The 23,172-nt window shown below is 38.6% G+C and overlaps 1 protein-coding gene across 3 annotated transcripts in view; it reads left to right on the forward strand.

The window, feature by feature from the left end:
- The first annotated feature begins 2,111 nt into the window (after positions 1 to 2,111).
- Positions 2,112 to 23,172, forward strand: part of glceb (glucuronic acid epimerase b) — a 75,824-nt gene continuing 54,763 nt past the window's right edge. For all 3 annotated transcript variants that reach the window (XM_036584227.1, XM_036584226.1, XM_036584228.1), the window contains exon 1: positions 2,112 to 2,290. The gene's annotated coding sequence lies outside the window, so the exon portion shown is untranslated. The remainder of the gene's footprint in view (positions 2,291 to 23,172) is intronic.

Genomic DNA, 23,172 nt, shown 5'->3' on the forward strand with positions numbered 1-23,172 from the left:
TCAGCACCCACCACACATTCACAAATACGCAGGCAGATCCCAAAACTTTAAGCATTTGAGAATAACGGAGGCTACATTAATAGCCTAAGTTGAAGGCATTACCTAATTGTTGATTGTGTCTCATTAGAGAAGTTTAATCACATAGTTGCTGTGATTTAGGATGCTTGTTAGAATGTTTATGTTAAGACGAGACACTGAAAGTTGCATGCGTGCAGTCTATGACTATCAAGCCTAATCAGCTAGGCTGTTTCACTGGCTTTTCTATTCATTTGCCTTTGGCTAATGAGGCCCTAGAAAGGCCTCCTGGCAGTGTGCGAGTGCTACTTTCATTTTAGAAGCAGATGTACTTTTCAATTATATTGACTCATTTGGACATAGCATTTTGACATTTTAAGATTAATGGAATTTCATTTCACTGCATGAGATGTAGACAGCTCTATTGACCAAGCAAGGTTAAGCTTGATTGTGCTAGACAGTCTGTACTGACATCATTATATGGGAAGCTATTGAATTAGCAAAAAGCCTGTCTGAATAGCCACCAAACACAGGAGCTAACATGTTGTAGTCCTAAGGCTGGCTCATTGAATTCAGTACTTTTTCAGAAGACTGGGTTAGAGCACATGAGCAGGTGTTAAATTTTGCCTTGGACACGTCCACCTGCTAGCTAGGTCTCCCCCTTTTACACAGTGCTACCAGGGTGAAGGCCGGTATGTGCTTCATCTAAGACATGTGAAACATCACTCTTTGAACTGCTGCTAATGCAACATTAATAGAGAGCCTAATTTGCCAGGAGGATAACGCTAACTGTAAGTTCTGTTACATCAGTTAGTGATGTGGGGAGAGGTGTGGCATCATCGGGAATCGAACTTGCAATCTCCTGATGAAGGACCAAAACTTAGACTGTTGAGCCGCACTAGAGACCCAATCTTCAATCGTCTAACCTTTTGCTCACTATATTCATGATTTTGTATAGAGTGCAACTGAATAAAAATGGCAAGAGGGAAGTCAATTTCATCCCAGTAGCCTTTGTGGGCGCTCCCACTAAAAGCTAAACAGGCTGAAAGATCTTGAAAGGAACGCAAGCCACGCTGTGATTCTCATGTGATGTCAAATACAGCACATTTTTGAGAAATTGTGTCTATACTAGCATTTATCAGTCCAGTGGCATTTACACTGCAGTTTTATGCTTTCCTGCTCTAACGCACCTGATTCAGCTCTGGAGAGTTTTAATGCTTAGCTAATGATGTGACTCATGTGAAAAGACAAAATTGTGCTCTATTTCATATAGCAGGATTTCTCTGTGAACTGGTTAAGGGAAAGGGAAATTCCACTGATTTTTCAAAATTTCTGATTTTCTGAGCTTGTTTTAAGATTTTGTTGAGCTAAGATTTTGACCTAAAACATATGTATTTTTTAACCCATTCATAACGTGGGGGTATGCATGGCATTGTAAAATAGTCCCCAATGAACACTTTTTTTTTCCAGATTTACCTCTATTTTAACATAAATAACATGCATAAACTGGGCATTTGGGATGGTAAATAAAATGGCTATATTTTGCTTGTAGACACTGAGACCTCTGGTTTCCATTGTAAAGAAAATCGGAGTATGTAAGTTTGCACCATTTCACATCAAACCACCCAGAATGACATTGTTTACAAATCAGATATTGAATTTTCTAGACAATTTTTAAACATAGGGTGGAATTTTCCTTTAACTGATGAGTATCACTTCTAAAATACCCGTACGACTGAAAGTGGGAAACTATATTCTACACACACCTAATGGAATTAGAAAAAAAACAAAAACAAAATAAAAAACAAACTTTACGCGACCCTCTTTGGTGTTAGACATGGAAAACTGTATCCTTCAGGTGGATTCAGGACTCCAGTTGAGAAAAACGCAAAACGAGGAGTGAAAAACTGAGGACCTCGATAAGATTTGCTAAGATATGTATGGCTCTCTGTCCTGTCAATCATAGAAAGCCGTCCAATCGGAGCACGGCTAGAACGGCCGCCTATCATTCCATTGGATGAGCGTTTTGTCTCGGGATTGGTCGCTCGGATCCTATTTGGTCTCGTTGTGTCTCGCGGTGTTCGGGAGTGTGTGTGTTCCGCGTCTCGCAGCGCTACAGAGGACCCTGGTGTGTGCGAGTGTGTGTTCATTCCGGCGTTGTTGGCTGAGGCTGAAGAAGGGTCGTCGTTTCTCTCTCCAGCGAAGTGTAGCCTCCTGTTTTGCGGCCTCCTGCGTTGCTCCGTAGTCGTCCAGTGTTGGTGAAACAGCTGCAGAGGTGAGTGAAGCCTGTATTGAGAGCGGGCGCGGGTGTTTTTGTGGGTTCGCTTGTTTGTACTCTCAGTGCTAACATGTCGACAGTGCAGACTGTCTTTGAGTTGGCATCGTTGTTTATCCTGTAACTGTTACTGCTACCTACTAAGATAACAACAGACTTTTACTTATTCAGCGCCGGCTCTTTGCGTGTGTTAGACTGTGGGTGTGTTGTCAGCTCGTCCTTCTCAGTGCCAACGACGCAAAGAATGAAGAAGTTGCTGTCTTGCTAGTCGGAGCTTTTGCTTAACAGTTTCAGATGAAGTCCATTCCAACCTGCACCAGCCTCACTGGTCAGCCGGTGATGGTGTGTGTGGAGAGAGATGTTCTTCTTCACGGACTGTCTAACATTAGAATAACTTTACCTGTTTATTCGTGAAGAGTCCGTGTTTAAGCCTGTGTCTTTGACATTGTCTGTGAAAAGGTACTCTTGCTGAGTAAAAAGGCTAGTAATGAAGTTTACCTCTCCTCACTGACGGTTTACAAGTTCCAAACAGTCACTGAGTTAGTATGCATTAAAGGAGTAGTTCACCTAAAAATCAGATTCACACAATGTTCCCTTAACCCAAAATGTGGTTCTTTTGCCAAACATGTTTGGTGTACAGTCTCCTTATTTAGCTAGTTTTTCACTGGAGCTATGAGGGTGAAATAAAAGAAGTCTGTCACCCCCAAAATGAGCTTAACACCTTTAGTGGGCCTTTAATGAGTAGCTCTTAAGGAAGCAAACTTCAGACAACAAACATATCTCGTCTGATTGATTATGGTTTGAATATGGAAAAACAATGAATAAATAAGACGTTTATATGAACTATTACTGTAACCATCATCTATGCTGTGTTTGAAATGGTTTCCTAATCATTATACTGTACATTAAAAAGTCTGGATCACTATATTGGACACTGTTATAGCTAACAGAATTTGAGATGGTTGTAAATGATTTCATACAGTAACGTTATACGTGTTATACAACTTTGCATTATGGATATCCCCTGTCTACTGGGGTAGCTACATCGGTTGTACATTACTTATTGCCGTGCATTGTGGGATCGTTTGAGTGCACTGGATCTTGGACATAGCTCTAGTCTTGTCTTGGCTGCCTGGAGGAATGTATGTAGCGATCTGTCACGTTTTTGTTAAATATTTTATTGGTTTATGTTTTTACTCTGGGTGAAAACACAGCAGCTATTCTATAGCTTCCACAACCACTTTAAAAGTAGTCACACAAATGAATGAGGAAAGGATAAACTCTCCCTTTGTGTCAGTTGTCCTTTGGCCAAGAATTCGACCTGTTCTGCGTAGCGGTCGAAGTATTTAACACTGTCAGAGTTTGGCACAGAGATCTCGTCTCAGCGAATGTGATTAATGTTTGCCTTCCAAGTGCACTTAAAAATCTTGACTTTCACAAATGGCATCATTTAGGTCTCCTCTGAAATGTCCTATTCTGTTTTCATTTTAGAAGAAAATGAGTTGGTGTGTCAATTAAGGGCCCATGAAAGTTTTAGAAACAATTTTAGATTGAGTGCCCCTGGCCCGTCTTTGTGACACTGCTGGTTATCTGAGGGACATTTAAAATACATGGGTCTAGTGCAGTTGCAGGGATCAGGTGTTTCCAGGAGGCGGCAGATTCATCATCTTTGAGCAGCAGGAACATGGCCCTTCAGTGACTGCCTGGCTGATAGAACCTCATAATCTTCTGAAATACCAGGTAGTTCAATGTTGCTGGAACAGTGTTTTGTTTACATTCAGTACCATTTGCCCCATCAGCACATTGTTGGTTTTGTGCTCTTGATAATAGATCTCAAAGAGCTCGATATTGTGAGGCCTTTGGTTTAAAAACAATTAAACAGGCGAAACCAACTTTTGCATTGACAGTGCTGACGCTAACATGAACTAATCATCACTGCAGTCCTGGGAGACAGCAATCAAGTACAAATCAGCCTCTATTATGTTAGAACGTAGCGGAAATTACTGTGTTCACTTTAAAGACGGCTTTGAAGCAAGATTACCTGCGTGCAGGGCTGCATAAAATGAAATTCCTCTTTGCATTGTAGTGTATGAGTGTGACGGAGCACCAGGATATGACTTAAAGCAAGACTCCGGTAAACCAAAGGCAGAATAGGCTATACTAAACCTTTAAACCAGGGCTGTCCAAGATGTGGCCAAGGTTGGCCCATGAGGGCATTTGATTTGGCCCTGCCAAATAGTAGGCATGTGCCAGTTTTCTATGATTAATAATACATATCACAACATTCAACACACATGAAATTCTTATCACAGACACTTTGAAATATATATACGCAGAGTAGCTCTGGTTTTGCAAGCTCCTGCTATGTTGTCACGTTCTGATCCTATGCTCTATTTAATGTTTGTACAGCTGTTTTAGGGTGGTACTGGTCTGAGCACCTTCACAGCTCATGGTCAAGTTTGCAGTGCTATCCTTTTATACTCAGTGTAGTAACTGGAGGGTTTATCTCCTGGCCCAAAAAAATCTAGGGATGCCCGTCTAGACTGTCCAAAAAACACGTTTCCAGAAATGAACCACATGCCGGATGCATGTCCCTGTTGGCAAAAGTAAAATCATTTTGTCATTTTCAGGGTGTAAAACTGGAGCTTTTGTCTGCTACAGTGTTTTCAATTACTATATAAAATATGCACAAGGCTTTCTTTCTTCTTTCTTTTTCTTTTTTCTTTTTTCTATGCGAGTGTCTGAACTCATTCAGTTTTTTTTTATTTGTTTTGATAACAAAGAGTGACTGACATGGTAAAATAATGAATTCACACTATCCTAAAAGTGACATGTTAATTTCCTAATAGTTAATAAATAATGAGTTAGTAATTGTAGTGTAAACTGAAAGGGAAAATATCGGTAACAAACTAATTACCCAAAAATAAAATGTTCATTTCCGGTATTACGGTAAAAGTGAGTAATACTATAGTTATTACTGTAGATTTTATAAAAGGTTTCTGCATAATCGACATATCACCCCAATTCTTCTAAATCGTTATATAGTTTTATAATCTTAGAGTTATTATCCCAAAACAATGCAGTAATTCTGCTGAAATTACATGGAATTAGAGCTGTAAAATACTGATTCACTCATTTCAACTTTGTTTATTAACTATTATGTCTTTAAATGGTCAGGCACATTATTATATGCAGACACAATTACAGGCTTTAATTACAGTGAACCTAAATGTCCTGGAGCTGTAAAATGCAAACATACTTCTTCTCATCTTGTTTCAGTTACTGCATATCACATCAAGTGAGAACATCAGTTCCTCAAAATAATGTGAATAACTGCACAGAGATTATGACTAAATTACTGCATTATAATCACCCACGGTTGTTCTGTTACTTTTACGTGTCGGCCCACCTACAGACACATGTTGTTACTCGGTAATAGATGAGATATAATATACTGAGATTACACAGAATCAGGGCTGAAAAATGCAGCACCACATGTTCCTTTTGTGTTGCCTGTTAACAAAATACTATTATTCTTTTATAAAGAACACATCTGGCAAAAGCTCACAACACACCACATATATCTTTACACAACATGTTTATCTTTCTCTGTTACCGTAACTTATTATTAATTATCATTAACAGCTAGAAAATTAGCTTATACCAACGTGTTAGCATTACAATTACTAATGTATTGTTCAATAATAACTTGAAAGCATTTCATTTTTAGGTTAATACAAATTATTACAATAATATTACTAGATAATTACCCACTTATTACCATTCTGTAAAATGTTAAAGGGAAGCCTGCTATGCCGTTATACAAAGTGCCATCGGTGACAGACAGCAATCCCAGAGTTGTAGAACCACCAACTAAACCTGGTCAGTATGACAATTTATATTGTTTTTGAGATAAATTATGTCACAATACAATACAGTATGCTTTTCTGAACATTGTGTATATTGTCAGTACTGACCAACTCCATGTTTGGTTATAAAGAGAGCAAAAATAGTCTCATTAAACTGGATTTTTTGCAACACAGTATCGCAAATATTTAATAAAAATCACTGGTGTTCACAGTATTTAATAGTATTTTTTTTTAATGTAGCGTTCTTTTTTATCAGATCCAATTGATCAAATATCTGAAAAAATAACTATTGTAATATATTGAGAAAATTTCTTGAAGTATTGTGATATAATGTAATATTTTTGCCATATCACCACCATTATTGCAGTTAGAAAATGGCATTCGGTGCACTACTTGTGATGAATGGTTAGGCAATTATTGTAATATCAGATTTTTAAATCGGCACATGCCTATGAGAAAGTTAGCTGAATAACATCCTCTCATCCAGTGATAGAACAAAAATACTGTGCTGTACTTTATACTGTAGATGACTTTATTACATGATATAACTTCATTTTAAATTCAGTTTTTTTTTTTACAGTTGTATTTTTGAACTAAGTAACAAAATGTAGTATAATGTTATAACAAAAAAAAAAACAGTTTTAAACCTTTCCACGTTTCTTCAAAATATGAAAAGTGGCAAAAGGAGTTCTGCATCAGTGTTGTAAATGAAATATTCTGCAGAGCTGTTTACCCTCTGATATAAGTATGGTCGCTGATTGACAGTGTGCTTTTGCGATTCTCTTTCATGACGCACATTGGTTCCTGTCATCTGATTTTTTGCTTTTAAAAGTCCACGCTGGATTCCTGATGGTGTAGCTATAGCACCCTATGGTTAAATGGCCTAATTGTGTCTCCCAGGCATTTAGTAAACTACCATAAGTTGTTGCTATGTATTTATTTATTCATAGATGTGTCTGGGACCCTGAAAGCTAGGATGTTTAAGTGGGCTGCGGATTGAAGTTGGTAAAAAGTTGAAAATCTGCGCTACAGGCTGCCATCATTAAGCTTCTTCTCTTAATGAGAGACTAGAGAAATGCAGCCTATCAAAAAAACTGTGTACATTCCAGCAGATGTCTGCCCATAAAATGTTTTTTTTTTTTCCTCCAGAGACTGAAATGCTGGGAAAGAGACCTGGTGGTACAGAACAGTTTAGCAGGTTCTGCTGTCAGAATTTGTCGAACCCTTTCCTGCCTGCAGTAGCTGCAGTCTAAAACGGCTGGGCTTTGTGCTTGTGAAGTTGTCTAATTACTTTTTCAGTTTTAATAAACGGTTATCGTGCCTTATTTCCTATTTACTGCTGTGCCAACTCTCCTGTCTGCAGAGGGAAACAGATGGTCAGTCCAGGCTGCTCCTCTTCAGCCACAGATAACAGAAAATCCTCTTTGCCTCCTCTTCAGAGTCTCCATGGAGGTGCCCAAGGGTTAATTAGCCCTAAATGTCTCAGAACATACTGCAGTGTGTAGTATTCGCCAACAGTTGTTTCATAATTGCTTAATGGTCATTTCTGGGAAATGTGTTTTATAGTTATTTAGGGAGTTTTGGAATGAATAATAGCTGAAAGGATGATGTTTGGACCTTAACTTAATGGAGAAAACTGACTGAAAAAAGTAAGCAAGTCTGGACCGTTCAGTTTTCATCAGTCCAGCTTGAATGGATTACATATAACATATTTTTTCTCTAAAGAAATGACTCAAGTTATACCAGTCGTTCTAAAAATGGGATGAAATGGTGCACTCTCATCTTAAGATGCTGTTTTTTTTTTTTTACCTCGCTTTCCTTTATTGACCTTTATCATTGCTTTGGAGACTAGGCTACCAATTGAGTGATTTTATTAAGAGGGGTATTATATTCTGCAGCAGCAATTATGGGCAGAGGTCCTTGGGAATTTTTAGATCATGATTTTGTCTGTGGAGTTTTATGTAGAAGCTTGGAGGCTGTAAGGAGAAGAGAGACTAAATTGGTCCTTGTGTTAGCTCATGATGAGGTCTGGGTTTTAACAGGACTTGGAGAGCAAGGCTGTAATGAGCTTCTGCTGGGCGTGTGAGGTGAGGGCAAGACCTGCAGACTTTGATAACAATAAAATACCACCAGCTAAACCATCATTACTGTCGTCTTCATTTTCTTTTTTTTTTTTCATTGTATTGGGTCTGAAATTTATTTTCTAAAAAAAAGAATGCAAATTAGCATTATTTTGTAATATCATTACATAAATAGAAAGTAACATGCTGACATGCTACCATAAAGGGCCATTAAAGGGCAATATCTTGCATTGTTTTTGTATTTATTTTTTGCCTCAGCACCACTTAAGGCACTTGTGGTTTTATGTACCAAGAGTGGTCAGTGTCCTTCTTTATATGACCGTTTTCCTGCTCCTATTTATCCCTTAGAATTACCCAATATATTTTTGTTTTTGTGCCCTTAAGATTGATATATGTAAAAGATCTCTGTTCTGATTGGCTATCAGGGACTGTACCTCATTAAAGAAGCAGTCTGCTCTTAAACACTTAAATTCAGCTTGAATGGATGGGTGAACGTGCTGTAGGCTGAATAGGTGGATATTCGGTTGGTTACTCGTTTTTTACTCGTGGCATCACAAAACAGTGGATTCTAGTCAGGCTTTTTTGCAGCCCAGTTTCCGTATATGGAGCAAACCGCGGCATTTTAACTAGAGTGTTTATAGACTACATCGAAGTATTTTGTTTCAAAACTGTGAATTTTTGGTTGACATTTTATTATTTTTTTTCAGTCTACTTACAATATTTATTTGGTTTTATGGGCTAGAAAAAGTCAGAAATATCCAGCCTTGTTTTTTTCCATTAGAATTCAGCAGACTGTTCATGTCACAGCCTGTTCTGATTAACTGCACTGTATTTTTTATTTTAAAAGCAGTCCAGGCTGAAATACGCTTTATAACTTCAGCATGGATGGGCGGGGCTAAACTGCTGTCGGCTATATAGGTGGATATGTGTAAATGCAGTCACAGCGAATTAAAAATGTCAAACAGTTTGATTTAAAGAAAGGAAGAGTAAGCAAAAGTTGGTTTTCCATGATATGGGCCCTTTAAGGATAGATGTGAAACCTTTTTATCCACAGACGAGTGCAGCCAACATTTGGCTTGCTGCGAGTATTTAAGTGGAGGTACGTCGGTACGCTGTCTGCCAGTGGTCCTGTTTGTGTCTGTTTCTGCCCTACTTCTTGAGCTGCTTGAGTCGACTCAATGTAGGGGGTTTTGTGTGCAATCCTGGCACCACAGCAAACATAGCCAAGGCCTCCTGAGGGGACTAATAATAGTCAAATGCAGGAAGTCCGTCTCGCCTGGCCCTTAGCTGGACACTTCCTGGAGCCCTTGGACACAGAAGCCACTCTGGTAATTTGGATCACTTGGATGCCCTCAGTGACTGAAGAGCCAGCCAAAGAGCCGTGCTGGCAGGCCCTTAGCCAACACTGCTAATCCACTGCTGCTGCTCTTTCGCCTCTACACAGTTGTGTTTAAAGGAAACACGAGAGAGAACTTGCTGTATCCTAGCGGGGACACAAAGCACTATGAATGTAAAGGGCGCTAATGGATTTCGGGCATCCGAGATCAATAAAACCTGGAGACAGCAAAGGTTTATGGCGTCCTTGTAATCAATATGCCAGCTGTGTTGCAGTGTTTTTTTGAAACAGATGACTGGTGGTTTGAGGGGGAAAGAGAAGGGTGTGCTTTCCTGTACCAGACCGATGTGTTTCTCTATTAAACCAAATTCATCTTGCATAACAGATATCCTCTCATATTATTGTGGCCACACTTTATCAGGAGGGACGACTTTTCAAAAGTGACCTCATTTTGCTTCAGTTCCTGGAGTTAATAGCATTGTAGTGCACAAGTGGAAGGCATATTAAATGGACGGCACAGCGTGAACTCCAAGAGTAACAAGTGTCCCATGTACCTCAGTTGTAATGTGCTCAACTGCTCGCTTGTGTTTAGCTGGCTGGTTTATTTGCATAGACGTGTGACTTTGTTTCCCCTCCTGCCACCAATGAAGTTTTGTTAATTGAAAAACTTTAATAGGTTTTATTTATTTGATTATTTATTTATTTATTAATTTATTTTTAGATGCACTTCATAATCCTAATTAACAAGGAATATTTTCTGAATATTTTTATGCACCACTTCCACTGTTTGCTTATTGCTTGGCGCCATCAACATTCAAGTGCAGTAGCCGAGTACCTTTCTATGATTTATTTTATTTATTTATTTTTTTTACAAAATTGATGAATAATTAAATCGAGATGTAAACACTGTCATTCAGAGTGGTTTGATGTGAAATGCTCCATTCCAGAGAGAATTGTTCACGGCAGTAGTGATGGGAACCAGATGTCTGAAACGTTTAATGCCCCTAAAAGCTCCCTCACAGAAAGCTATTACATGAAATGGTTATGATTATATTGCCTGATGCCTGAGGCATTGCTTTTGGTAGTTTTGATAAGGTTTTGGACTAAAATATACAAACCTAATTCAGAAAACCTGAGACAATAGGTAGAAATCAAATAAAAATGGAAACAGTGATTCATAAATCCACTTTGAACTGTATTTGAACAAAAACACTACAGAGCCGAGATAATTAATGTTTTCTCTTTTCAACTTCATTAATTTTTGTAAACATATAAATTGATGCCTACAACATAGTTCAACAAAATTTGGATGGGGCAAGTTAAGACTAAGAACATTGTGAAATGTTCAAAAAACATCTTAAACAGGTGATGCAGTCTTACTTGAGTATGAAAGGAGCATCCAGGAAAGGCCTAGTCCTTTATGAGTAAGGATGGGTCGAGGCATCAACAAAAAAATCCAACAGTGTAAAAATAACTTTCTGTATTGTGATCTGGTGAGTCAACCTTTCAGATTGTTTATGGAAATAATGGGCATTGTGTTCTGTAGGCCAAAGAAGAAAAGGACCATCCAGATTGCTGCCATAAAAAAGCTCAAAAGTCAGCGTCTGTCATTGTATGGGGGTATTATTGCACATCATAAAAGCATCATTAATGCTGAACACACTTTGAAGCAACATATGCTGCCTTTTAGGCAATGTCTTTTTCAGGAAACTTCCATGCTTATTTCAACATGACACAAGCCACGTTCTGTATGTGTTGCAATAGAATGGCTGCAAAATCAGAGAAGTGGGTACTGGACTTGACCAGGGGTCCAGACCTGTTTCCCGTTGAAAATGCGTATAAAATACAACAGTGAAGGACTGTCATGGTTGCACAGTTGAAGACTTGTATAACAAGAAAAACACTTTCAAAACTGGGTCAATCTGTGTCTTCTGCCCCAAATGATTATTAAGTGCTGCTGAAAGGAAAGGTAACACAGTGGTAAACATGCTGCTGTCCCAACTTTTTTTAGGAATGTGTTGCAGGCTTTGAATTTGGAATGAATGTGTATTTACATAAAACAATGAAGGTCATAAGGGAAAACATTAACTGTTGTGTTTTTGTGCTGTTTTCACATTAAAAGTGGACAAACAGAATTTCCTAATCGCTGCTTTCTGTTTTTATTAGCATTTCACGTACTGCCCCAATTTTTGAAAATGGGTTTGTATTTTTAAAATCCATTTGTGGCAGAAAGGTACCTATAGGGTGTGGCAAGTCAAAAATAGCACCCAAATAATTTTACCAATATCAACATTATAAATAACTCTGGTCATTAGCCCTGGTGCCACACAGTGTAGTTTGAGTCACAGCCTGCCAGCTCATAAACTTTTTCAGAAGTTCTTGATTGTTTGGATCACATGCATTATTATTAGGCCAGGGGGGCACAGCATGTTCAGCAAAGAAGCTCTCCAAAAGAAGAGTTGGTGAAAGTTTGAAAATTCACCGTTTAGGCCTGTTGGGCCCGGCTTTTCAACTAGTGTTCTTGCATAGGCCAGACACTGCAGTGACATATCACTGTCCCTCACCGCATGGTGCCCTGGTTGAGGAGATGAGCACTGTCAAAGCGATAGAGATGGTGTGTAGGAGTGGTGCTTTGTACCTGTGACTCTGTGTGTCCTTGTTTTAAAATTCCTTTTGGCTTTGTCCTGTAGTCCTTTGCATTTAAAATGACACTGGAGGGAGAGTGCAGAGAGGGCCTATAAGCTTTAAATTAAAACTTGTTCAGCTTATCAGTTAAATATTTTATGTTATGTAACATTTACATTTTTTTGTATTTTGCCATGTGCAAACTCATACTTAAACTCAACGATATAAGCATAATATTTTTGACTAAGATGTGATGGTTAGTGTTTTATTGCGTAACATTTGCAGAAATTATATATAATATAAATAAAAGTATGTATGCATGTATGAAACACTGTGTAAAAGCAATGTATGTTTTTTGTTTTTTGTTTTTTTCCCCCGAGCCTAAACCAGCCCTAGAAATTTCTCACTTGTCAAAAAAGGTTAGTTTCAGCTACAGCCATTTTTCTGGTCAATAATACTACTTGGCCTATGCCATGTTTCAAAAATGGTGCTGCACACAGTTTTCCCCATCCGTATTTGTCTCTATTCTGCTATTCCAATGCTCTCGGGACAGTATGTTATAGTGTTGTTCCAGAGCTGAAAGAATTGGACAACCAGTTAAAAGGCTTCCTTGATGTACCCTTCTTGAAGTCACAGACTTTTCCATTGCTTTTTATCCTTCTGTCAATGCACTAGTGGTTAATTTTGGCATTGCTAATTTTGTGATTATTAATTTGACTGTTTTAGCCTCATGATTGCTTGCTTTACTTGCATTGGAATTTCTGTGGTCTTTGTGCTCTGTTTCTTAGTGTCTTAAAATTGGACAAAATGTAGAAAAAAGTACTAATACTCTGAAAGGCTAATCTCGGATGAGAAGTGGAGGAGTGTTGCTTTTTGTATTGTTTTGAAGTTCACTCTAATTGGCTCTTTTAAATTGCAATAGACTGTTTGTCCTCTGCAGTAGGACTTTTATAGGACATGGCACCAATCCTTCACTGATGTCACCTAAATGTCCCTTTTTCAAGCATGTATTGGTGGCTCTTGATCTGAGCACTTCTTTGTACAAAGCTCTTTCTGTTGAGTGCCTTGGCTTTGGGGCCACTTTGTCACTGTTACAGCACTGCTTTCTGGAAACTACTGTGTCTCTGCCAGCAACAGCTTCTGGAAACCTCCTTGTACTTGATAAATTATGTTTTTCCTTGACTATGAGATTCTGCTCTATCATTATGTTAACTTTAGTTTTTACTAGACACTAATTCAGTCATTATAGGATTGTGATTTCTGCTTCTTACCGTAGAGTTTCAGGCCAATAGTTTGTTTAAAATTTTCTTCTTGAACATTCAGACAGCCTTACACCTATGATCTTGCTTGTTTTTACCTATGCTTGCCAGACAGAAATCGAAATGCACATTCTTTTATTTGTAAAGGGAAACATTTCTGCATAATTCAATTGTTAAGATGTAAACAAAGTCATTCAGAGTGCTTTTATGTGAAATTGTGCACTGTAGAAACATTACAATGATGGTGGGAACCAGGGGTCACGCTGTGTACAACACAGATGTAGTCATTCTGTTTTCTAAAATTACCAAATTGACCACATGCGTAATGTAAATAACTGTAAAAAGTGGTGAATGGATTTAAAAAATACATAGTAGGCCAAAAACCTTCTCAGAACTGTTGTCAAACAATGAAATGGGCACCAGGCAACGTATTTGTAACCATTTCATGCGATGACTTCCTGTGAGGTAGCTTTTGGAGGCATTAAATGCTTCAGATATCTGCTACCATTGTGAGCTATTCTAATTCTTGCATAGTTTAACTATTTAATCATGCAGGAATGTTGGGGAGAAAAGTCCCCATTTAGTTTGAGCATGGTAATTGAATATGTTGTGTTGCTTCATTGCATATTACTTTAGTACTAAATTTTGTCCATTAAAACAGCAAAAAGAAGGTGAGGAAGCTTCATAGTGAAGGGCTGTGATTGTTTGACTTTCTGGAAGAAACACTGGTTACCTTATTCAGCTACTACATTTAGCGCATGTTTTGGTAGTTCATCCACTGTGCACTCTATTGTTCCCTTGTGGGTGAATCAGTGTCATGGTCTGCTTACACAGTGTTATGAGGTCCGTGGGGGTCCTCAGTGCTCAGGCTGTCTGGGATTGTTTGTCCTGGTGGTTGAACCCCTCACTGTGTCACCCCAAGGGCACCTCCGGCTAAGGCCCAGTTCTCTCACACTCACACATAGACATTCAGCACATTCAACCGTGTCAACAGCACTGCCTGTCCTAATCCTACCCCAAGAGCACAAAGCCCCCCAGCCCCCTAGAAAATCATCCTGTCTCCTCTGCTCAGGAGCAAGACAAGAACATGTAATTGTGATTGTCATATTTTCCCCCTGTAGTCTTATTATCTAGTGAATGAACAAAGACAATGCCACCCCCCCCCCACACACACACAACCTTGCAGTTATTATTTGGCAATCCAGTGACTGGCCAGACTTTTTTGGTGCGTGCCAGCTTTGTGAAGCAGCCAGGGAGTTGGTGATCAGACTTCCCAGACTTGGTTCTCAGGGAGAGGTGGGCTTCTTTCATAAGCCTGCTGTGCTCCCTGCTGTCCAGTAAGCTGCCAGACGTTTGACATGACTGTTGGACGTGTCTCACCCCACCTGCTCTCTTCTTGTGTCCAGCTGAGATCAGGTCTGTAAGGTTCTGGATCAGTCCCAAACCTTTCATTTTAGCACTATTTACTGCTTTGTCAATGATGTTTCTTCTGAAAGAAACCTAAGTGTCGTCCTTAAAAGGTTGACATTTTTGTAGTCTTCTACAGGGATGACAAAAATTCTTCCAAGTTCAGTAGCTGTCCTGATTGACTGAACTTAACAGCATTCATAACTCGAGGCCATCTTGACTTGAGAAGCAATAGTTTTCCCTTCCCCCAGTACCCATTTGCATTCTCTGAGCTTGTGTTTAAGTCTAGACTAGTAGACACATTCCACAGCAGATACCAAATTCCATTTTTATGAAAAGAAGTTGGCAATTTTAAGGAGTTGTGTCAATATTTCCTTAGTGAGTTTTTTCTTGTTGTAGCTGTAAGGTCTGCATCGACGCTTGACCCTAGTTTGCTTTTTATGGTGAATTTGGGGATGAGAACATGGCAAGCTGTTATATTGCTGGCTGCAGCTGTTGGCCTTTGCCTTGATCTGTGCTGTGGCTGTGGTTGTCAAGGACAATTATCTAGAACCTTCTCAGCTTCTCTAGATTACCATGGAAAAAATAATAAGCCTGTCACATGGCTGACCCAGTGCCTCAGCTGAGCCTCATGATCAGATATGGCCTCATGGTTTCAGTCGCACATAATATTCAATGAATTTGTAATGTAATTTTAATTGTTCCATTTTAATAGTGACTAAAAAGCCTTTTTATAACCCATCTTCCTTGTGGTTTACTTGTTTTATTGTTGATCACTAATAAGACTTCAGCAGTTACTTGGCAGCTAGACATTCTTGGACAATATTGTGTTTCCCACCGATATATCGTCTAACTAGAGTTCACCCTGAGAAAGACTGGAATCCATGATCCGACAGAATGCTTGCTCCTAGAGCTCACTTGTCCGATGTAAAGTTTTCCACTGCAGTCCAGAGCTACTTGCCTTTTTTATCAAGCAAACATTAGGCCTATATGTTGTTAAAATTAAGCCGGTCATACTTTACACAACTTGTAAAGTTCTGACAGACGGTGGAAATGGAAGTATCTAACACTAAACATCAGTGTTTTACTAAATTACTTCTCTTTTTTTCACAGGGGCACACTTCATGATTAGGCAGAAAGAGGGAATTGCACTTTGCTTGTTTTAGCTATGAACAAGCACTCAAAATCCCAGATTAGGCCTAACAAGTGACAGACAATACTGAGACTGGACTGGTCTTGTTTGTGTTTTTATGCACAGAAAAGGGCTTGTTTGTGGTTTTCGGCGTGCATACATATCTCTTCACCCCTTTTTCGATCTCCTCGCTTTTTTATTGGCTGTTGTGTGTATCGCTCATTCAGTTACGTTGCTGACCATGTCACAGTACAGGTCTCGGGAACATTTTGAGTTGTGAAAATCAAACACGTTTAAAAATATCTGAAAGCCTCTGATCACTCCAGAGCTAGATCAGAAGTCTAAAGGTACTTGTTTCTCTTCTAATGCTACCAGATAATGTACAGCATAAGCGGCTTCTGATCGACAGCAAATTGGGCTTAAAATGGGCAAAAGATTGTATAGTGTATGTCCAGCTTTATAGTTGTTAGTTATATACTGCGGGAAATGTAATGTACAAACCTCAGCTCATATAAAATAGATAAGTCTATTGTGCACTACAGTTTGCCATTAAAGTTTTCTTTTCACTTTTGTGGCTTTCTTCTGTTGTTTTTTTCCTGTTCATCAGAAATATGAAAGTGGGAATAGTTCAGTGTGGTTTTATAACAAAGTTGTCACAATCATGAAGCAGTTGATGTATCACTTTGTAGGGGAAATGGTGCTTGAAAAAATGCTTGAAAGGTAACACACACAAGGTAATGTAGTTTTCTAAGATCTTGGCAGGATAATCAAGCTGGAGTCTGAAGCCTTTTCACAGAACACATTCTGACATCACACCTGAACTTGAACTCTCTATATAGAGAGAGATCATAGAGGCTGACTGACCGATGCAGATGACAGAGCCTGGAAATGGCTATTGTGCTCTCTTGCGTTCCACCATGGTGCCCATTGTGACTGCTGCATTCCAGAAAGATCTGCTGGCACTTTCTCAGTGCTCAGTGGCATTTGGGTAGCCACTTGACCTAGTAGGTTTTGGCGGTCTTTGGAAGTACACTAGGTCAGGGACTGCCCAACTCCTCTGCTGTCTTTTCGCACATAACCTGCAGATTCATGTTACGAGATAGCAATGATGTCAGCTCCTGGAGCCTTTGACTGAGCGACCTGAGCTGAAAGGATGAGGATGGACATTGTTGCCACCATCAGAAAGTTGACCCTTGTAGTCGATTCTCTCACTATCACAGTCTTGTTTTTTTCATGGGACTCTGTTGCATGACCATGAGACGATCGCCAATTTCACTAGTGGATCAGGTTTTTGAGCTGATTGCCACAGCTAACTTTGTTGATGGCCCAAGCGTGACTCCCAGCCTGCTCTGGAGTGTCTCTCTGGAGAGAGATGAGGATGGTGCTCAAAAGTCTGGAGAGGGTAATGCTGCCTGGGCATGTCACAGCTCAAGGCATGCAACACACCTGGTTGCTGCAAGAGAATGCTTGCTTGGGATGCGCATTCAGCGTTGCCCAGAAGGAAGATATCCTTTTGCTTGGCAGTGTGGATGCTGGCCAGACATCGTGCTTTTGCATGGATACATGGTAGCTAAAGGAGTTTGCTCTTTGAAGGCAGATGAACTCTTTTCCCTAAAAAGACCTTTTCCTTTGAAGCAGAAACGAGGTTAACACCACAGCGCCATCCAGGTAATTTAGCACCTGGTGACCAATTTGTTAGCCCGAATGGTGGACTTTTGAGTTTGGTCATATCAAAGGAGAGCTTACTGGGTCAAAGCAAGTAGAAGTTTTTAAACGATCGAGTGCATTTGACACGCATAAGTCATGACTGCCGGGCAATAGGTGCTTGTGTATTGAAACAGGAGATTGCAGGGTCTGCATGGAGAGGTGTACCCATAGTGGGGATACTTAAACAAATGCTTGAAAAACCTTTTTTTAACAAGTCCATGATGTATTATGAAACCAGCATTCAGAGTTGTGACTTGCTTTGTTTTTCAAAAAGGTAGAAACCTGGAAAGAGACCACTGTAGTAAATGGCAGCCTATGAAAAGTTCCTTTCTGTCTAATTTTGCACTAAAAATTTTATACTGCTACATAGCCTGCCTACTAGCGATACACTGATCAGATACACTGGATCAGTATTGGCACCGATATTGTCCTTATCAAATGGTTCATGTATCAGCTAGACACGATTAAGAAGCTATTGATACTGTTGCTGCTAAACAGTTGCTCAAAAATGGAAGAGTGTCTTTCCAAAACACGATTCACATCAAATTCTCACTTTGTTTTTATTGATGGAACCGTATGTTCTGCATCCAAGTAATAATTATGAATGATCATGTTATTGGCAAACCTGTTTGTTTAAGGGAATAAAAATGTTCTTTCCCAAACATTAAATTTGCCATGTGTTTCCCTACAAAGCGCTTCAGCATGTCAAAATAAAAGCCCCTTTATTTTAATGCGGGTTAAAAGAAAATCAAGTACTTTTGAGATTATGTAATAGCCAAGCTGTTTAGATTTCAGCCTTAAAATAAATTAGAATAATATAGTTGAATAGGAAATCGTGTGTACCTCATTTTAAAAATACTTTGTCACCTAAATTGCTTAGAATGTGTTTTGCAATGATTTATTCTATTTTAGCAGCGGATAATATGAGGTATAGTTTTTAAAGTAAAGAAGGAAAAAAAAATATTGGATTGATTATTGGAATTGGCCAATATTCTGAGATTATGTATTGTAATCATTATCGGGAGAGAACAGTTGAATCCGTGCATCCTTAATGCCTGGCTACCCTTGCTGTTTGACCCCTTCAGTTTGGCCTTGAAGCACCAAAAATGTTCAAAACAAAGCAATAGTTCAGACCTTTTCCATGTGTAGATCCATTTTCCATTTGCTGATCTTTTAATTATTAGTTAGGTTCTGTGCTTTGTTTTACAGTGATGAAATCTTGCTTGATCATTGTAATAACACAACTTCTTAGTAGACAAGTGATCTCTCTCAGCACTCCAAACTCATGTTAAATCTGTTCTCCATTTTGCTCCACTGGAAGAATAAACTTGAGCTTTGTCTTTTGAACAGTGAAAGTGTGAGGTGGGTTTCTGAGAGAGGTTCAGGAGCAGGCTGAAGAGTGTCCTCCCAGGGTGCTGCTCAATCATCTGTGTTCACTTCCCCGTCTCTCCAGCCGCACAGTGGCCCACTTCCCAGTGGCCTTTGTGCTTCTTCAACTCTTCAGATTGATGAAGCACTTTGAGGTCAAGAGGTCCACCATTTGTCACTACTTCTGCACAAAAAATTCCCTGCTAGCTCCAAGCTGCTGTCTAAATTTAGGCTAACATGGAGTTTTTTTTAGAGAAGAGTCTCTTTTTTGCGGGCAGCATGGTAGCTGGATAGATTGACAGTAGTGTTGTCAGGAATAATAGTAGATTGATACATGTTGATTCTGAAAATTTAAAAATCATAAAGTCAAGCAATTTCCACTTTATTAATTCTGTTCATGTTATATCATTTCAGAGAATAAAAAGGTTATAGCAGTATAACAAAACAAAATTCAAAATCTGATTCAGCACGATATGGTGGTGTCTTGATAAGTTTTTCAGTACAGCAAAATGTGCCATGTTTATATGTTAAACTTAATATTAAACAGCTTACATGCATGCACACTAGGAGCATAATACAGATTTTTAGGTTTGTTAGAATTTTCAATTCTGAAGTCAAGATTTAGTTGTATTTTTGATATTTTCTGTGTTAAATGTCACACTTTCTATAGAGCTCTAATTATATACTATACAAATTTGTTTTGGCTCAGTGAAATAGCACTCCTCCAATAAAACGTTCGCAATACCCTCTGACAAAATAAAATAGCAAACCCTAAAATTCCTAACTGGTTTACCCAAAAAATAACAAACTTGAGTCACTTGAGTATGAGTGCATGTATAACAAAAGCCACCCCCCCTTTCAGTGCCAACTGTGATAGGATGCACTCAGATTCCTTGCTGTCATTGATTTTCTATGAGGTTTCTATGAAAGATGATACATGAGACTAGGCCTGTCACAATTATGTAATTGCTTGATGGCAATTATTTGAGCCAGCTGGAACTATTTTCCAGCTGTTAACTTTCACAATCTTTTTTTTATGTCACAGCAATCAGAATGTGATTTGGCTTTGTTTTCACTCATTGGCCTGCGGCAAATTATTGTCAGTAAAAGAAAGCAGAAAACATTTATTGAAATTGCACAATTTCTTACTGATTCTGTGCTATAAGACATTTAGAGGGCAGTGATAAGTAATGTTTGTTTATTTGAGCTTGACCTGTTTTTGTCTTTATTTGAGAGTTATTAAGGAAGCGAGGAAGCAAGAACAGTCAGTTTGGTCACTTTGGACTTGATATGAACAAAAAAAAGATCGGGGTGTATTTTGCCAATACAGTTGTAATTTTCAGTATGCTTTCAAATTATTTTTCAATATATTTTGGTTTATGATGTGTAATTTATGTAGTAAAATTGTTACATCCTAACTATGTAATGATATACACAGCTTGCATGTGTTCATAATTTTATGACTACATTGTAAACAAACAGAAAAACATCATGTTGACGGGCCAGCAGGCATTTCTGACATTAACCTAACAATCTAAACTAACCTAAACTGTAATTCCACCATTTTTAATACCCTGGTGCTTGTGTGTGGTCTGTGATTGGCTTTTGTTTAAAATAATTGCATTTAATGCAGTCAGTCATTTTTTAAAACTATGAATGAGGCTGATAATTACAGGAGATCCTTCCTTACTGTGCTATGGAATACTGATACTTATACTGAACTAGCATTGTATTGAATTTGGAAAATACAGTATTGTGAGAGCTCTATTAATTCCAGTATTGTGAGAACTCTGTCATGCTTTATTGATCCCTAAAGGGAAATTTGGATACACTGGCAGCAGCAGTATTGTGTGTAAGGTGCACAAAAACTATACATACATGAGACACTGCGCAATAAAGGAAACAACATGAGCGAAAGGTTTAACACTTTGATGGCATTGTTAAAACGTTCTTTCATTTTTTTGGTTCTTTTTAGCAGTGCTCTCAGGAAGGCATCTATTGAAGTTGTGGCATGTACAGTGTCAGAAGGCAGGGATAAGAGCTGGGGTATTTTGAGACACACACACTCCATCACACGCACATGAACAGCCTTCACACATATGGCATATTTATGGATTGGCCTATATTAACCCTGTCTGCGCTATATCAGATTTCTGCAGAATCAGGGACTCAAAAGATAAGGTCATGGACAGGCTAAGGTCGGGTAATTTTAGATTTTAACCTCTTTTTTTTATTTTGAATGGGATTGCACTACATAGATCTGTTTCTGGTACATTGGGAGTAAAATATATTGGTCCATGTTGTAGATAAAGTGATTCTACTGAGCTGGGATGGTCCCATGTTCCTTTTTCTTTTCGGTCTTTGTGTGAGAAACAGAGTTGTCGAGGAAATGTGATTTAAGGAAGTGTTTTTCTGACAGCTTTGAAATAAAACCATCAGGAGAAGTGATTCCAGTTCCCTGTTGTCTTCAGAGTTTTTTTCTTTGTTGCCTCCTTTTGGTACAGATACTCTCACACACATAAGACACATACAAAAGCACACAAATGCACAAATGCTCTTCTGTGAATTTGTCTTAGCGCCAGACACTGTGGGATTTTTTTTTTCCATTGTTAAATTGAATATACTTTGGTTTAGGGATGTACTGATCCAGTCCAGTGGATTGGCATTAAAGATAACAATGCAGGCATGTTTAATGGATTGCTTATAAGCCAAGGTGAGTCTGACACAGCTACGATGCTCTGTTCCCTTTGTGTTAGCTCCCATAATCAGCCATTATCCACATCTTACAGCAGTGCATATTTTCAGAAGGTAACAAATCAGTGTTAACTGAGTAAAAGTGTAAAATGTGAACTTGTAATATCTCATATCCTTTGGCTACACATTGGCATGTAAAATGTCAGCGTCTGTTATGCCTTGAGTCTATTTTTTGCCACTTACCATGAGCATATAGCGACCAACAGTTATAGTGAACAGTTATGGCTTAATCTGTCAGGTCTGGCCCATGATATTATCAAAAAAGCGTCAGCATTGGTAAGGAAATTATTTTATTTATGTTTTGCTATAAAAATGAAAACATAAAAACATGCTGCTTTTTTCATTTTAGAGTCACGGCTGGTTAAAAACAAGTAGCACGGAAACGTTCTGCTTTGCCGCTGCATCTGGTTTAAAACCGGTGGTTTCACAGCCTTCAGACCTGAGAAAAAGGAGCAGGTTGCTACGCGTGTTGGAGCAGTGTGAACTCCTAGCGTATTTGTAACACTATAAAATGGTTATTTCACATAAGTAGTCCTCAAAACAAAAGCCCACATGCAAGCGTCAAAGAAGAAATAATTTTTCTGCAGCATTTAAATAATGATTATAAGCCAATATTAAGCACACTATTAAAAAAAAGTAGGCCAGAGTAAGCATATCGAGCATATAGAGTAAGCCAAAAAATGAAGTGATTTTTACTGTAATATTTATTAGTAGATTTGGGGCTCAAAAAGGTGGATCAGGACATCTCAGATCTGGTAGATTGTGGTTGAAGAGTGTGTAATACCATTTTTTCTTTTCTAATACTTATATTGAAACCTTGAATATCTCACAATACCAGTCTGGTACTTTTTGAAGCACTTCACTTAGGATGAGCATATAAATGTTAATAATAATAGAGCATGACATGACACTGTGTGAGCGTGTTCTGTTTCAGACTAGATTAGATCAGCTTCATTGTGGTGTTTCCCACCCCTACCTCCCACCCCCTCTGCGATAACTGATCCATTTTTTTCCTACTGATACAGGCCCCATACCGATACTCATCAATACCAATATGCCATCTGTCATTATGATGGCTCTTATTGCTCGTCTTATATTGCCTTTCAAGCCTTTACGACTGCCCAGATAACACATCACTAAAATAAACCTGTTTTGCAAGTGGTTAGTTTTAGTATTCACAATTAAGCAAAAACATCTACTTCAATAGGTTTATGATGATTATTAAAACTAATGGATTTAAGACTGTCTTTTCAGATATTTGTCAGAATCAGTCCACTTAATGAAAGAGCTTCAGCACTTCTGTAAAACACTGAGAATTTACAAATAGGATGTACTTACGTGGAT

This window comes from Colossoma macropomum, unplaced genomic scaffold (genome assembly GCF_904425465.1).
Source record: "Colossoma macropomum unplaced genomic scaffold, Colossoma_macropomum, whole genome shotgun sequence".
In the NCBI taxonomy this organism is placed as follows: Eukaryota; Metazoa; Chordata; class Actinopteri; order Characiformes; family Serrasalmidae; genus Colossoma; species Colossoma macropomum.